The following is a 15,749-nucleotide window of genomic DNA, read 5'->3' as shown; positions in this document are numbered from 1 at the left end:
TTTCACCTAGAGACTTTTAGGTTAATTTCTTCATGTTTTCTTTGTTTTTGTCTTATTTCAGACAACTTGTGATTTTCAAATATGCATATGAGTCAACTTGGCTTTGACTTTATCTGTTTATATCATGACTACCCCAAAGGGCAAGCTCCTTTGTCTCGCCCTTAAATATCCTCAGCATCTTCTTCCCACTGTTTTTGTCTTGCTTCAGGCTGCTGCTCCAAAGTCATTGAGAAATTAGTGTGTCTTAACCTTATGTGTAAAAATCCTTCTAGCCTTCTAAATAGGAGTCACCAGCAAAAAAAGCATTTAAAACTCTTCCTTATACATTTAAAAATATCAGTAGTCTCAAATCCTTTTTAGAAGGTAGAATGTAAACAAACAAACAAAACAGTTCTACAGACTAGCGCTTCTCATAACTTAATGAGCATCAGGATCATCAGGAGTGAAATACAACTTGCTAAGTCCCTCTCCAGAGACTCTGATCAAAATGCTCCTAATGCTACCAGTCGGTGAACAGCACATAGGGTGGCCCCTACTTCGAAGAAATCCTCTAGCTATTCCTGTATTGCTTCTCAAAATGTTACCCCAATGTAGAAAGCAGCTTGTTTACAATCATTAAGTGTAGGATGATCAGTAGATATATAATAAATAGATATTTAATAGAAACATATAAAATAATAACATTGGTAAGAATTCTCTCTTGAAAATGAATGTTTTAAAGCGCACACAGTATAAAAGTTGGAAGAGCACGGAGGAGGCCTATCACAAACTAAACTGTTCCCCGCCCCAGGTCCACTCTCCCACTTCACAGAATCAAACATGTTAAAGGCTCTTGTTAGAGTGTGTGTGCTTAATGTTTCGAGAGAGGTTGAGAATTGCCCTCCGAAGAGCGTACACCAGCTTATGCCCCCAACTCCTACTATGTGAACACTTATCCCTCCACACGTCAGCAGTGCCAGACAACATCCAAAATGTTGCTCTGCCGATCTGATATGTGGAAAATGATGTCTAATTTTTATTTTAGTTTGTGTTATAATCATGAGAAGTTAAACAGCTTTGAGTAGCAAGACTGCGGGAAATCTATTAGTTTAGTGCAGGCGAATGACTGGTTTATAACTTCTAGCTCATAATCTCTTTAAGCAAAGCGTCTGCTTTTCTTGTTCACCTGATGAATTCTTCCTGTTAATTGAACCTCGCCTCAAACTGTACCTCCCCTCCTTTTGAATGAAAAGAAGCAAATGTGCTATCACCCATTGTCTGCCCCCTCCCTAATTTCCCCCAGGAAATTCAATTTATATGGCATTCCTTTAGGAAATGAAGTCGTAGGTATAGGTTTGTTCGAAGTATTTCACATTGAAAATGATACATCTCCAAACCTAAGTTTTGTTTATGGTAAATGACAACTTACAGAGAAAATAAGACTCTAAGACATTAAAGAAAATTTTGAGTACAGTGCACATACCAAAGCCAAATTGATCTTAGATGGTGTATTGCTATTCACTTGAAAGAAACACACACACACACACACACACACACACACACATACAACTAAGATTACTTTTTGAAATCAAATGCATTTCCTGCCTTCTTCTTTCCTCAGTAGGCTTACGACTAGCCTATTTATAGCCCAGGAAAGGAAAAAGCTCCACTGGAGGCAGGAAAACCAAGTTCAGAAAGAATAGGAGGAAGTGTGCCTGCCATTTAGCCAAACAACATTTAATTCATTGAGCTCAAAGCTTAGCAGCTTCGCTGTTGTTGTGAAGCGTAAACAGCTTGCAAATTTGATTTGTTTCCCTCTTCCTAGTTTTGAACTGGATTTGGGCAATGAAGGTAATGGCTGCATTTTAGAAGAGAGAACAGATATCTCCAGGTGTTTCGATACGTGGAAGAGAAACTTGCGAGGGCTTGGTGAGGTAGAAAGAAAGAGATGACTCAATAGAGAGATGAAGTTGAAATGATTCCACGTCTGGGAGGTAAGGTAAGTGCCCTTGTTAAGACTGTCTGTGGTTGTGTCTACATGCATGTCATGAACTAAGATATTAGCTGCAGACAGTGGATATGATTTGAGGGCAGACCCTCATGCAACTTTTCACTGAGCTTTGCTTCCATCTCTGAAGCAATGTAGAAATCAGCCTCAGTTATGAAATCTTCAGTTTTTAACAGTAATAAATATTTCTTATACATAGTTGTTTCCTTAAGATAACTTCATCTCCACTAAGTTTTTCTGTGTTTCATTATTACCAGGGTATTAAATAATATAAGTAATTTCATTGAAGATCATTTTAAAAAATAATTTCTGGATATTTGCCAGTTTTTCTATCTTTTTCAAAGTGCTGATTAATAATCCATGTACCATTTCTTTGGTCAAATGCTGGTTTAGAACATATTTGCTGGGCTGTCAAGCACAATTGATCAATGTTTGAAAAGCTATTTTAACTAAGATTTAAATTTATTGTGAAGATCAAGTGTTTTTTTTTTGTTTGTTTTTGTTTTTGTTTTTTTAAATACAAAGCTGCTTCTCCTGCAGATCCATTTGCAGACAAAGGAGAAGCTTTTAGAAGCATAAAACCCAGCATTGAACAGCTCCAGTGATATAAACTGTTCCAAATAATTATTTACATTTAAGTTATTATTTCAAAACATTCATTCAGCATGTATTTTCTGAGGGCCCTGAAAAATATCACTGGGTTTGGAAGTGGAAAGGTCAAAAGGGAATGGATGAAATCCAAGAACAGTTGCCGTTGCCCACAAAAAACTTGAAAAGCTCCTAGGGACATTCCAAATTCTTTTCACATTCCTTGACATCAAACGAGTTCATCTGTTTAAATGATGCACCGTATTTGCATCCACTGCTGATAGTATCCACATCTGTGTCCTGGGATAACTTGATTAATGATACCACAATGTCGAACAAAGGAGTATGGTTCTGGTGGTTTATTGAAAAGGAAGAAGAGAAGGAAATACGTTGCTGTTACTTTGACTTTTCCCAGCTTTAGCTTGGTATGTTTAGAATCTGTTGTAAGAAGATAGCAAAGCTAGAAGCCCGAAAAGTTGAGCCAGCCATATTGTAACTGGCCCAAGAGGCCAAGGCTTGGTCTGTCTTAAGGTGGACTTTCATTGGCTGTTCTCTTTCCTGGGAGAATTTAAGGGTTATTTTTTCTGATTAGTAAATTATAATTTATTCCATGGAAACGGCAGCAAAATATAAATAGTCTTGAATAGAAAGAGCAATATTTTTTAGTTAGACTCAGGATGTTAAAAATAGAGAGAAATAAAATTAATCTGGACAAATATGCTGGATCTGAAGAATCAAAGAGAACAAAGTCTTAGCATTTATTCCCAGGACACGCCAGCACTGCAACGTCAATTCTGAATCCACTTCACTATTTCTGCAAAGCGAAGTCTAAGGTAACCTAACTGATTGCCACTCCACATGGGTCTAGTGAGAGAGACGTTGCCTACAGTGATCCTATTAATGCTGAACTCCTTTCTTTTACTGTTTCAAAGCAACTTCCTCATTTGAAACACTTATATGTTTACATTAGGAGAATAAAAATGTTTGTAACACTATGGAAGATATAAATAACAGATAAAATTATAAGTTACATATTTTATTCTAAGACTGGATTTCTTCACTTCTGGAAATTTTATTGTTGGTTATTGGTTCCTGGATACCCACTGATGCTTATAAATGTTTTCATGAAATGCCAATTACTTAAAATAGATTTCTGGGGAATCGCTTAATAGTTTCACAGTTTTCTTCCTGTATTGGCTCAATGTTGTCTCAAACTCCTGAGAATATCTTATGTTGTTAGAATATGGTAATCTGGGGGGGGGGGGGAAATGCCAATTTTTTAAAACTTCTCTATCAATTAAATAGAAATTTATTTCTTGGTTTCCAGCATAACTGCTATAATTACTATGTGTCTATACGTTACATGGTCTATCACCCCTGGACCTCACATTTAAATATAAGTGAAATCAGATTACTGAGGAGGTAGTGTAAAATGGTGAGAAATGTAGATGTTAACAAATGAATCCACAATTTATAGGAAGTGGTGGAGTGGCATGTAGGGAGAAGCATGCGTAGGTCAGGAAGCCACATCTACCTGGCCTGAGACTGTGTAGGGAAAGGGAATCACTTATTTTCATGCCTATAAGCACCTTAAGTCCAGATTAGTGGCCTCTGGAGGTTTTCCTCCTAGGCTCTCCTACCTCATATCCTATATTACAGAGCAGCAACAGCACCATGCCACCAAACCATGTTCATTAAATGTTCTCCATTTCTCCTACCATGTTCTCCTACTTCTAATACAATTATAGAGGACACAAGAGATCCTATATGGGGAACCAAATAAATGAGGCAGAGAATGAAAACCAGATAAGAAAAGGCGGGTTACATGGAGGTCCGAGGTTGAGGAGGGCCTTGAAGGGCAGGAGGAGATCTGATGGGTACAGCAAGAGGTAAGAGCATCCAAGGCCAGAGTGGGGCTGTGTGCATGGGCGGAGACAGGAGTGTCCTTGGGTTGCCAGGTGAAATACAGAATGCCCACTTAGGTGTGAATTTCAGATAAACAACATATACTTTTTCTTTAAGGAAAGGTATGCCCTACTGCACAGGTGTGTTTGACGCCCGTTGCACAGGACGTACTTATACAAAATATTACTTGTTGCTCATCTGATTCACATTTCACTGGATGTCCTGTTCTTATTTCCTGAATCTGGCAACTATTTCGGGGAACTGTGCGTCAGCCAGCCTGACAGGAGCAGAGGTACTGAGCATATGGAGCCACGGAGAAGCATCTGGAGGAGGTCGGGGTCAGGCTGTGACAGGACTGTAATGCCAGACTGAGCCGCTTAGAATCTAATTTAATGACACTGGAGAGCCACTGAGGGGTCCCGAACAGGGAAATGACATCAACAAGGTCTGCCCATTTGAGGCAGGACCGGAGGACAAAGAGGGCCGCTCTCCAAAGCCTGGGTCCTGGTGACAATAAGGAGAAAGAAACCAGATGGAGACGAATTAAAGAGCAAATCGACTTGTTTTGTAAACTAATTGAATATGGTTATTGAAGGAGAGGAAGTATTAGAGAGGATGACACGTTTCATGTCCATTTGAAAGAAATAGCCAAAGAGATAGCAGCACATCAGGGAGTTAGTAAGGGAGAGGGGGATTTTGGTTTCAGACATGTTAAGTTTGAGGCAGTGATAGGATAATTAGGTATACAGGGTAAGCGGACAGCTGGAAATGGGAAACACTTAGGAGGGGGGTGAGAGGCAGAAATAATAGCAATGGCCAACATTGATCGAGCCTTAACTGTATGCCAAGCCTTTTGTATCCATTCTATTACTTAATGCTCGCAACCACCTATGAGCAGCTTCCACTGCTAGCCACATTTTATAGATGAGAAAACAGGCTCAGAGAGGTTAAGTAAATTGTCCATGGTTACCTAGCTGGAGAGAGACAGATAGGAAATGGAACCCAGGTGTGTTTGAGGTCAGAGCCCATGTTCCTGCTAACTCTCAAAAAGAATGTCTAGTATCTGCTCTGGATTCCCTCTCCCCATCTGCAAAGATCTAAGGGCACCAATTGCTCATGCTATAACCCAATTTTTAACAAGATTACTGGCCTTTAGTTGCTAATTGCAGCAGCCTTCGGAATTCTGCACCTTTTGGTTAATCTCTCTGATGAAAAGGGAATAGTTTACACACAGAGGTTTCTTTATTTGTTTATTGCTGAGATTGTTTTTCCCTTCAGTGCCTCATTTTCAATTTCTCCTCATTTATCTGGTGAAATAAAGGTTACGGTAAGAGAAAACAGGGCCAAGGGCATGAATTTCTCTCTCTGTCCCTGGCTGCCCTCTAGTGGCAGTATGAGGTAACGATGCTCAGCCCAGGCTGGAGACTGCACAGGCAGCCACTAGAAGCGAGCTCCTTAGGAAGCCAAGAGTTCACAGAATCCCTGCAGAATGATCTGCGGGCTCCTAGATGGTTTGGAGACTAATTGTGCTAGGAGATTCTGATAAAGGACTTCATGGAATTACATACACCCTTTCAGCTGCCTGACCTGAAAGACATTTTGAATAGACCAGTTTTAGATTTATCTCAGGCCGTATAGCCATTAAAAGTATCTCACTTGTTGAGATCCAATATGGTGGTAGAGTAGGTAGAAAGTGCATTCACCTCCTCCCAAGACCAAACTGAAAGTACAACTACAATATAGAACAATCACCCTGAATAACCAACTGAAGACTAACTGGCGAGAAGTCTTACCACCAAGGGTTTACCGAAGAAGGCGCACTGGGCAGAATGGGCTGGTCCTGCTCCCATCAGCAGTGGCTGAGGTCGCAGAGGGATAGCTCAGCGGCAAAGGCTCCCCCTGAGGACTGTGGGGTCTCAACCGCAAGCCAGGCTCCCCAGACCAGAGCCCGAGAGCAAGGAAGAGGAACCCACGCGTCATGTGGCTGTGAAAATCAGCAGGGGACCTGACCACTAGTGAACGATGAATCTGCTAGAGACACAGGAGCCCTCTTACAGGGCCAGCACACAAATTCTCCTTCATAGCCACTTACCCTGGACATTGGCAGTACGAGGGCAGAGCAAGCTTGGGTTTGGGGCTCTATAGGAGGTCTAGGCAGAATCTGGGACAGACTCCATTGTGTGGCTCTAGGAAGGGTGCCATCTTCCCCTCACACTCCCGAATGGTGCAGAACCCTCCCTTTACACAGCCAAATCTTGGTCTGTTTGGGCCTGATGTATTCTGCTGGCCTCAGGCTGAAGAGTTCCTGAGATCCTGCTCTACCACAAAGGTCTACAGGCATCAGGCAGGTGGCAGCTAGCCTTGGCCTACCCTGGGACTTCTGCTGAATGGCCTTAGACCCAGCACTGGCACTGAGTTTGAATCTGTATCCGTCCTGTGAACATCACTCTGCCGTATACCTCGTGACTCACCGAGAACCTTCCTCACGCACTTCAAGCACCGCCAGAGGCTCTTTCAGTGACTGAACCTAATGGGAAGCTGGCAGGCAGAGGCAAATCTTGGGGTGCCTTGGGACTTTTACCGACCTGCCCTAGGCTACATGCTGGTGGAAGCTGGCCTTGGTGTGTAGTCTGGCCCCTCCCACGCGCACCCAGGCCCAGCAGAGGCAGCCACAAGCTGTGGATTGCTTTGTAGTTCCAAACAGGTTGCCCAGAGCCAGTCACAGGCAGCATCTGACTGAGAGGCCCCAGACCAACACATCCAGTGACAGGATTAGGACCACATGAGAGCAGGACCCAATTAGCTGCACAAGCGGCACATCCAAAGTGAGATTACCCCTCTGCTGGGGCAAATTCCGTTTGTGTGGTCAGCACACACACAGCAGCTCCTACACTATGGTCAGGACCAATGCCCACAGTCAGGCAGCCTAAGGGCTGACCACACATCCAGAGGGACCAACAGCAATCAAGGCTCAACTACAACAGGAGGGCTCACGTAACCCATACAAGGGACATTCTTGGAGCACCTTGCTTGGGTGAAAAGGGAAACTGTGCTCCACGGGATATGTACTATATAAGGCCACTCTACAAAGACTGGGAGACAATGCAGATCTACCTAATATGTGAGCACAAATACAGAGAGGCAGCCACAATGGGGAGACTAAGAAACATGCCCCAGATGAAAGAACAGAAGACATCCCCAGAAAAAGAACAAAATAAAATGGAGGAAAACAATCTACTAGATACTGAGTTCAAAAGAATGGTTGTAAGGATGCTAAAGGAACTTAGGGGAAGAATACATAAACTCAGTGAGAATTTAAACAAAGAGATAGTAAGCATAAAAGAGGACATAGAAACTATAAAGAACTGGTCAGAAATTAATACAATATCTGAAATGAAGAATAAACTGGAAGAACCAAATAGCAGATTGGATGAAGCAGAGAATGGAATCAGTGATTTGAAGGACAAGGTAGCAGAAAACATCCAATCAAAGCAGCAAAAAGAAAAAAGAACTTAAAAAAACCCCCAGGATACTCTAAGGGACTTATGATACAACATGAAGTGTAACAATATCCACATCATAGAGATACTAGAAGCATAAGGGAGCAAAGGCTTGAGAACCTATTTGAGGAAATCATGACTGAAAACTTCCCTAACCTGGCAAAGAAAAAAGACACACAAGTCCAGGAAGCGCAGAGGACCCCAAATAAGATGAACCAAGGGGACTCACACCAGGACACATTGTAATTAAAATGGCAAAGGTTAAAGACAAAGGGAGAATCTTAAAAGAGAAAGACAGCTACCTACAAGGGAACTCACATAAGACTGTCAGCTGATTTGCCCAGAGAAACATTTCAGGCCAGAAGGGATTGGCATACAAAGTGATAAATTTTCATTCCCCAGAAGGGATTGAATATAAAGTGATGTAAAGCAAGGACCTTCAACCAAAACTTCTCTACCCAGTAAGGTTATCTTTTTAAATTGAAGGAGAAATAAAGAGTTTCCCAGACAAGAAAGCTAAAGGAGTATGTTACCACCAAACTACTATTACAGGACATGTTAATAGGTCTTCTTTAAGAAAAAGAAAGAAAGAAAAAGAGAGAGCGAGCATAGTTATAAAGGGTGAAATGGCAATAAATAATACGTATCAATAATCACTTTAAATGTAAATGGCTTTACTGGTCCAATCCAAAGATATAGGGTAGCTGAATGGAAAAGAAACCAAAGCCCATACATATGCTGTCTACAAGAGACCTGCCTCAGAAAAAAAGACACACACAGACTGAAAGTAAAGGAATGAAAAAAATATTTTATGTAAACAGAAATTTTTAAAAAGCTGTGGCAGCAATACTAATATCAGACAAGGCAAACTTTAAAACAAAGGCAATCATAAGAGACAAATAAAGATGTTATATAACAATAAAGGGAGCAATCCAACAAGAAGACATAACCCTTGAAACCATTTATGCACCCAATATAGAAGTGTGTATGTATGTATAGCAAATCTTGATGAACATAAAAGGAGAGATCCACAGTATATAGTCATTGATTTTCACCCCCCATTGATATCAATAGATAGATCTTTGAGACAGAAAATCAATAAGAAAGCAGCCTTAAATGGCACAGTAGACTGGATAGATTTAATTCAAATTATTAGAGCATTTCATCCCAAAACAGCAGAATCTACATTCTTTTCAAGTGTACATTGAACATTTTCTAGGGAATTTATTTCACTTATTTATCTTATTTGAAAGGCACACATATCAAATTTGGTTATTAAACTTTTTGTGCACACATGTGTCTTTATTGTCAAGAAAATGTCTTAGACTTTTTATTCTAATGACTTAAAAATACACAGTACATGTTTCAGTAAAAAGCGAATATCATTTAGGGATGTATCCTAAGGAAATATAGATTGGGACAAAAATATATGTTAAAGAATGCTTATCTATTTGTAACAGACAAATTTTGAACAAATATACAAAATAGGGAAATTGTTACATAATATTTCATAATATGGAATTGTATATAGTCTTTAAATTACATTAAAATAATTAATGGCATTGAAAACTATTCATAATAAACATTAAGTGAAAAAGAACGGGGAAAAAATTATATGCATGATATGATCTCATTTTCTTAAAAATTATATGTGTATATATGAAAAAGAGTTAAGAACTAACAATTTATACACCAAAATGTGAATAATAGGAATCTGGTCAGTGGGGTAATGATGATTTTTATTTTCTACTTTGTTTCCAGCATAAGCATCTACTACTTTTATTACCAAGAACAAAAACCAGTTTGTTTTTAAAAAGCAGAGAGCTAAGTCCCAGTGCTGTAATTTCTTGCTGTCATGGCCGACAATCACGTTTGTGCTAATTCAACCCCATTTACAGCCCCTTTGCCTGGTAAAGAGCTGTATCCTGTTTGTGACAGCATAATTCATTGTAATGGAAAAGATTATGATGCACTAGCCTTGTCTATGACTTCACTGTATTCATCAGGAACAGGAAACAAAGACACACACATATTCTTTTTTTTCATAATTGTTTTAGTAATAATTGACAATTGGAGGAAATGAATGGCAGAAAACAATTATGCGTAGACAAGATGGTCAGCAAATCAGACTGGGAAATGCAATGGAGGCAGTTTCATGCAACAATTTCAGACCATTACAAAGATATTATTGTTTTGTTCTCAACCTACTCCTGAAATCCCTATTGTTTTTACCAACAGCTACACAATTTTTTGCTGGCAGCAGTGACCCCCAATATGTTTTTAATTCAGTAATCTGGTAATCCCACACCAGGGATTTGGTACTGAATTTTTTAATGTATATTAATATTTAGGGTTAACGTAAACTCCCTGTGCTCATGTTCAGAAATAATATTCCTATAACAATAACCAGCCACTTGTCCATGCATCGAGTCTTCAAAGTTTTATGTTCCATTAAACTTTTAAAAAATAAATTTATGTTTCTATTTCCTGTGAAATAATCCCTGGTCTTTATTTTAGCAGCCACAGAGCAGGGAACAAACAGCAAAAACTCAAAACAAGTGAATTCATGACTTGCTCTCCAGTTTCCATGCTGTCAAATGAGCACAATTAATAATGGCTGAGATGAAAATGAGGGCTGTGTTATCAATTAGGAAAGAGCTAAGTAAGGCAGGTACTGCATGCACTGAGGTAACATTTCTCTCTTGCTCCTGTCCAAGACATTTAACTGTCCTGTTGTGTACTATTAAAATTCTTTGGATGGGAGAACTAAACATACAGGGGCTGCTTTGCCCTTTATTCTAAGTCACATTCTCCTCTAATAAGCCTGACTTGGAGTAAAATTCTGTAGCAGGTATGACTTCCACCTTAAGGACCACTTAAGGTCAGGCGATTTATTGCAGACCGGCACTGTCTGATAGGAATACAATGGAAGCTGCAAATGTGAGCTATATATGTCATCTTACATTTCTAGTGGCCACATTAAAAAAAAAATAAAGGGAGGTAAAATTAATTTTAAGAACAAAGTTTATTTAACCCAATGTATCTGAAACATTATCATTTTAAACATGCAATCAATATTAAAGATAATGAATGAGGTATTTTACATTATTTCTTTTGTATCAAGTCTTTGAAACCCAGTGTGTATTTTACGATTACTACCTATCTCCATTCAGAAAAGCCTCATTTCATGTGCTCAACAGCTTCAGATACCTAGTGGCTATTTTATCGGATGGTTCAAATCTGAACAGAAGAGCTTAGTGCCACCGGTTACAAAAATAGCCTTTGAAGTTCGGACTGTGAGATTCTGCTGCCTGTGCGGGACTCATGGTCTTCTCCATTCTGATACAGTCGGCTGGCCGCCCTTGTGGGTTTCAACTAAAGCTGAATAATTGAAAGGACTGCTGAATAACTGCAAGCAAAGGATGGGCTGTTTTTGAGTTTTGGCCTATTAGAACAATCTGTTTATTTAGGCTGTGTAACTATGGATTCCTCAATTGAGAATAAGGGTAATAGAAGTTTTAAAAACTCCTAATTTTGAAATCTGGACTATACGATTGTAAGAAATTTAATTTTATCAAGATGCTTTCAAGTGAATTTAGACATAGAAATAGAGTACATTACATAGACGAAAATTAACTTCCAGGAAGCATTATAGACATTGTGCTCTCACCAATACATAAAACTTAGTACAAAGAAAGAACTCTCTAGCAATTCTCACACACACACTTCTGACATTGTGACCATTTGCTCATGTCTTTTCTGCATTCTGCATTGTCTTGTTTGAAGGGTAGGAAGTATGCGTCAATCATCTTGTGCACCTACGCTGCCCTGGGGACTCTCATGGCAGTCAGCTGGAGCGATAAAGATAGCTCTGTGTGCTAAATATGGAGCTACAAAAATAGATCTGGTGGAAGTGGATAAAACTAAAAGACATTGTAGGTCCTCATGGCCTCGCCAAGGCAGAGACCTGGAACAAGGACCCCCGAAGTGCTGGCAATGAATCACAGCCAACTGGAACAATCACATTTTGGGTTCATTTCTTATTCCATCAGGGTTTGGTTATAAAGCCAGGTTTAAAGCAGTCAGAAAATTATAAAATAAAAAAAAAAACTAAAGACATCTAAAATATAAATAATGACCATCCACTGCATGATTTACAAATTGGTAGTGCTCCAAAAACTTGTTTTTAAGAATGTTCTTGGCCCTCCGAAGTCACTTTTCATTTTTCCCATAGAAACAAAGTCATAAATAGTGATTGGTATGTGCACCTAAAATAACATATACTTACAATAAAATTATTACAATGTATTTACAATGTATTCGCAATGTATTCTGTTAAATTTTTATACTTTATTAAGTCATTATAATTTATTATAAATATGTATTATTAAATTATTAAAATGCATTGACAATGAAATGTTATTAACATATTGTTTCTCATTAATATATTATACCACACATTAATACTAGGCTAATAATTATGTTACATTAATAACATATTAGTAATTAACCAAAACAGAAAAGAATGTATTGAATCAACCTACAATCTCCTTTGGTCGAGCCCTGAGCACTGATAGAGAATCTAGGAATTGTCAGGTGCTATACCAGGGGCCAGGACAAGCATGAAAGATAAATTGAATTTAATTTGTGTGTTACCATTGGTAGGAAAGCAAGTTCACTGGAGAAGAATGAGGAAATAGATGGAATTCTTTCCTAAGGAGACTACCTTATCCACGTGACTTCTGGGCGGAGAAGCACTTCTCATCTCTCTGTCCTGTTACTTCTAAACTTTAGATCTGCCTTTTCTCGAAGGACAGTGTGCCTCCAGGACTGCCCTTATGCGTAGCCATAATTAGGAGGTTTTGGGTTTCCAGATAGGGGAAGATTTCTCTAAGTAGCCTTTGGGCACTTGGCAAAGAGGGAGAAGAAAGGAAGGTGGAGAGAAAGGTTATGATGGAAGAGATCATGTTGGCGCAGGAGACAGAAAGTCACACACTATGGCTCAGTTCTCCTGAAGGGGAAAGAAGGGCAGGGCTCCAGGGCATCCAGCTCAGGATCATTAAATCCACTCCCCTCCCCAGCCTCACCTGGGAAAAGGGAGGGGCAGGCAGGTGGGTGTGACTGGTCTTTCTGAGTAAAGTGTGCTTTCCAAGCTAGTTTTTTTCACAGCTTTGTGAGTGCCATTAACTGTTGGATCCTGCAGTGGCTACCATTGCTTTTTCTAATCACTAGGGAATGAGGAGAGGGTGACAGAATTAGGCTTTAACTGGCCTTCAGGCAAGGTCAGGCAAGGTCCAGAAATCTGGGCTGAGCAGGGCCACTCAGCAAGAGAATTCAGGGACAGACAGGCAAACTAAGATAGGTATGTGGCTCCGGGAACAAGAGTCTGGGCCACGAGGATAAGGCACTCCTGCGACTTACCTCTTCTGAACACCTTCCTGTAACTTCTGATGGGGAACTGGGGCTGTCCCCCTGGGTGGCTGTGCCACCCGCTCTCAAAGGGACACACCAGCACAGAGCTTCCTCTCTCTGAAACCGCTCTCATCCCTCCCAATCAGTTAACCCGTCCCGCTTCAGCTGTCTCTCCCGATTTCTTTAGCTTGTAGAGCATTTTCTTTAAAACATCCACGCTTCTCCTTTGCCATGGAAAACTGCAGCCTCACCTACCTAAATCTGCTGTCCCTTCTAATATATTTAATCACATGATATTTAGTGATATTTCATTTATTCAGCCATTATTGCCTCTACTCTTAATTTTCCCAGGAATTCCTTGTCTCATCAACTTAATTATAAATTCCTTAAGCCATATTTTGTGCTTTTTAAAAAAATCCCTCTGGAGCTCGTCAATGCTCATAAAAGTATTATTCACACGAGCCAAAGAATGGAAACAACCCACATGTCCATCCACAGAGGAATGTACGTAGTGAGCATACTTTACATTTCTACAATACATTATGGGTTTCTAAAGTCCTTTTCTCATATATTATTTCATTTGCTTTCCAGAAAAATCCACGAGACAGATATGGCCATTCCTACTTTGTTGATTATTAAGGGGGACTCATAATGGTCATGTGAGGGATTCAATATCCCTCAACTAGATGGAGTCAGACCCGACACAAGGAATCCTGTCTTTTGCTTCCTAATCTGGTGCAATTTCTATCTTAGCATCCCAGGGATCAGGCCAGCATCACAGGTTCCGGATAGCAGGGCTGGGAGGGGCCTTTGGAGATGCTGTCTCCAGGCAGGGAATGGCATTCAGTCTCAAGCTCAGTTCCTTGCACATGGACCCCAGCACGTGTACAACCAGCCGAGGCTGGGAGAGTGCTACCAGTTGCACAGTGCGGAGGAGCCATGTGACCTCCTTTCGGAAAAAGACTGAAGAATTCACTTCTGGGAAAAAGTCTCCATCTGTTTTCCAGATAAAATTGATTAAAACCACCAATCTGGTTTTGCAGATTCTGCGGAAGGATGAGTTGTCCAGTGTGGTCTGGGTAGGTTTAGCTCACATTTCTCAGAGGCTCCAGCCACCGCCATGCAAGGAAGGCCCCTTCACCCTCAGCCCTCTGCTTGCGAAGAGGAGCTGGGAGGCCCCAGCTGAGAGCCCCCCGCCCCCGACGGCCCCGTCATTTTCTGCAGGCCAGCTGGGCATCAGCTGGACAATCTCATGTGCGTCCCATTTACCATTTTGCTGAAGTTCCAGCAGGGAAACTTTATTTCTCTTTGCCAGTTCTCTTCCACTTCCCTCACCTTCTCCCTCCCCACCAAGCCGATCCCCTTTGTTATTTTTAGTAAAAAGGACTTTCCTTCAGTAAATTTCAAGACTTCAGGAAAGCAGTTAGAAGAGGATGAGTTGAGGAGAGGCATCTGATCCTCTTATTGTTGTGTACACAGGCACAGCCACACACCCTATGGGGGGGGGGGGGACCGGGGAGGGCAGCTGAACGGATTAAAAATGGATCCATGTTTGTGTTTGTTATTTTGTTGACCTAAGAAACTTCCCAGCCTGTGGAGAATTTTTATGTTTATTTGAGCCAAACTGATGACAATTTTCAGGAAACAACATCTCAATGGATTGAGAAAAATGCTCAGGAGAAGGGCAGTTTTGCAACTTATTTTATACACTAGAATCAAAGAAGGAGCCCTAAGGAGGGCTATATGAAATCCACTGGTGGTAGATTAAGGGGGTGGGAGAAACCAAAGTAGAGACATCTCTGAGACTGGATAAAAAGTGAAATGGAGAGACACAGACTTCTTTTACATAGCTGGGTGCGGCATAGTTAACATTTCCAGCACATAGAGACGGTATGTGGACAACAAGATAACAAGGAGGAGTTCTGTGGCCTCTTGCTCAGAGGCCAGGCGGTTTTACCCGGAGGGATCTAGAGAAGATTGCTCTGAAGTTGGCTATGTTATCTTAGATGCAAAAGGACAATTGACAGGCTCACAGAAAGACTGACCTTTGTCAAGGAAGCTACTGCCCAAGACAAGACCACCTGCCATGACTCCCTTTAATCAGGAATTTTTATGTTCAGACCTTTCTGTGTGGTTTCTTTCAGTCTCTGAGTTAGTAAAGCCACCATGCAGGCCTCCCCTGAGCTTGTCAGGTTAGTATGTGGCCCCTTTTTTTGGTCCACAATTTAATGATAGTCTTTGCATTTTCACGGTGAGTTCAGACAATCCTCATTAATTGTGGTTATTGAGGTATTCATAATGCCATTTCCATTTTATATTATTATTCTTTTTCTCTCCTCTCCTGTCTTCTTTTGGAT

The sequence above is a fragment of the Pteronotus mesoamericanus genome, unplaced genomic scaffold (assembly GCF_021234165.1).
Source record: "Pteronotus mesoamericanus isolate MK-2021 breed Mesoamerican mustached bat unplaced genomic scaffold, CSHL_Meso_final contig_101, whole genome shotgun sequence".
Lineage (NCBI taxonomy): Eukaryota > Metazoa > Chordata > Mammalia > Chiroptera > Mormoopidae > Pteronotus > Pteronotus mesoamericanus.
Note: the sequence above shows the minus strand (reverse complement) of the source record.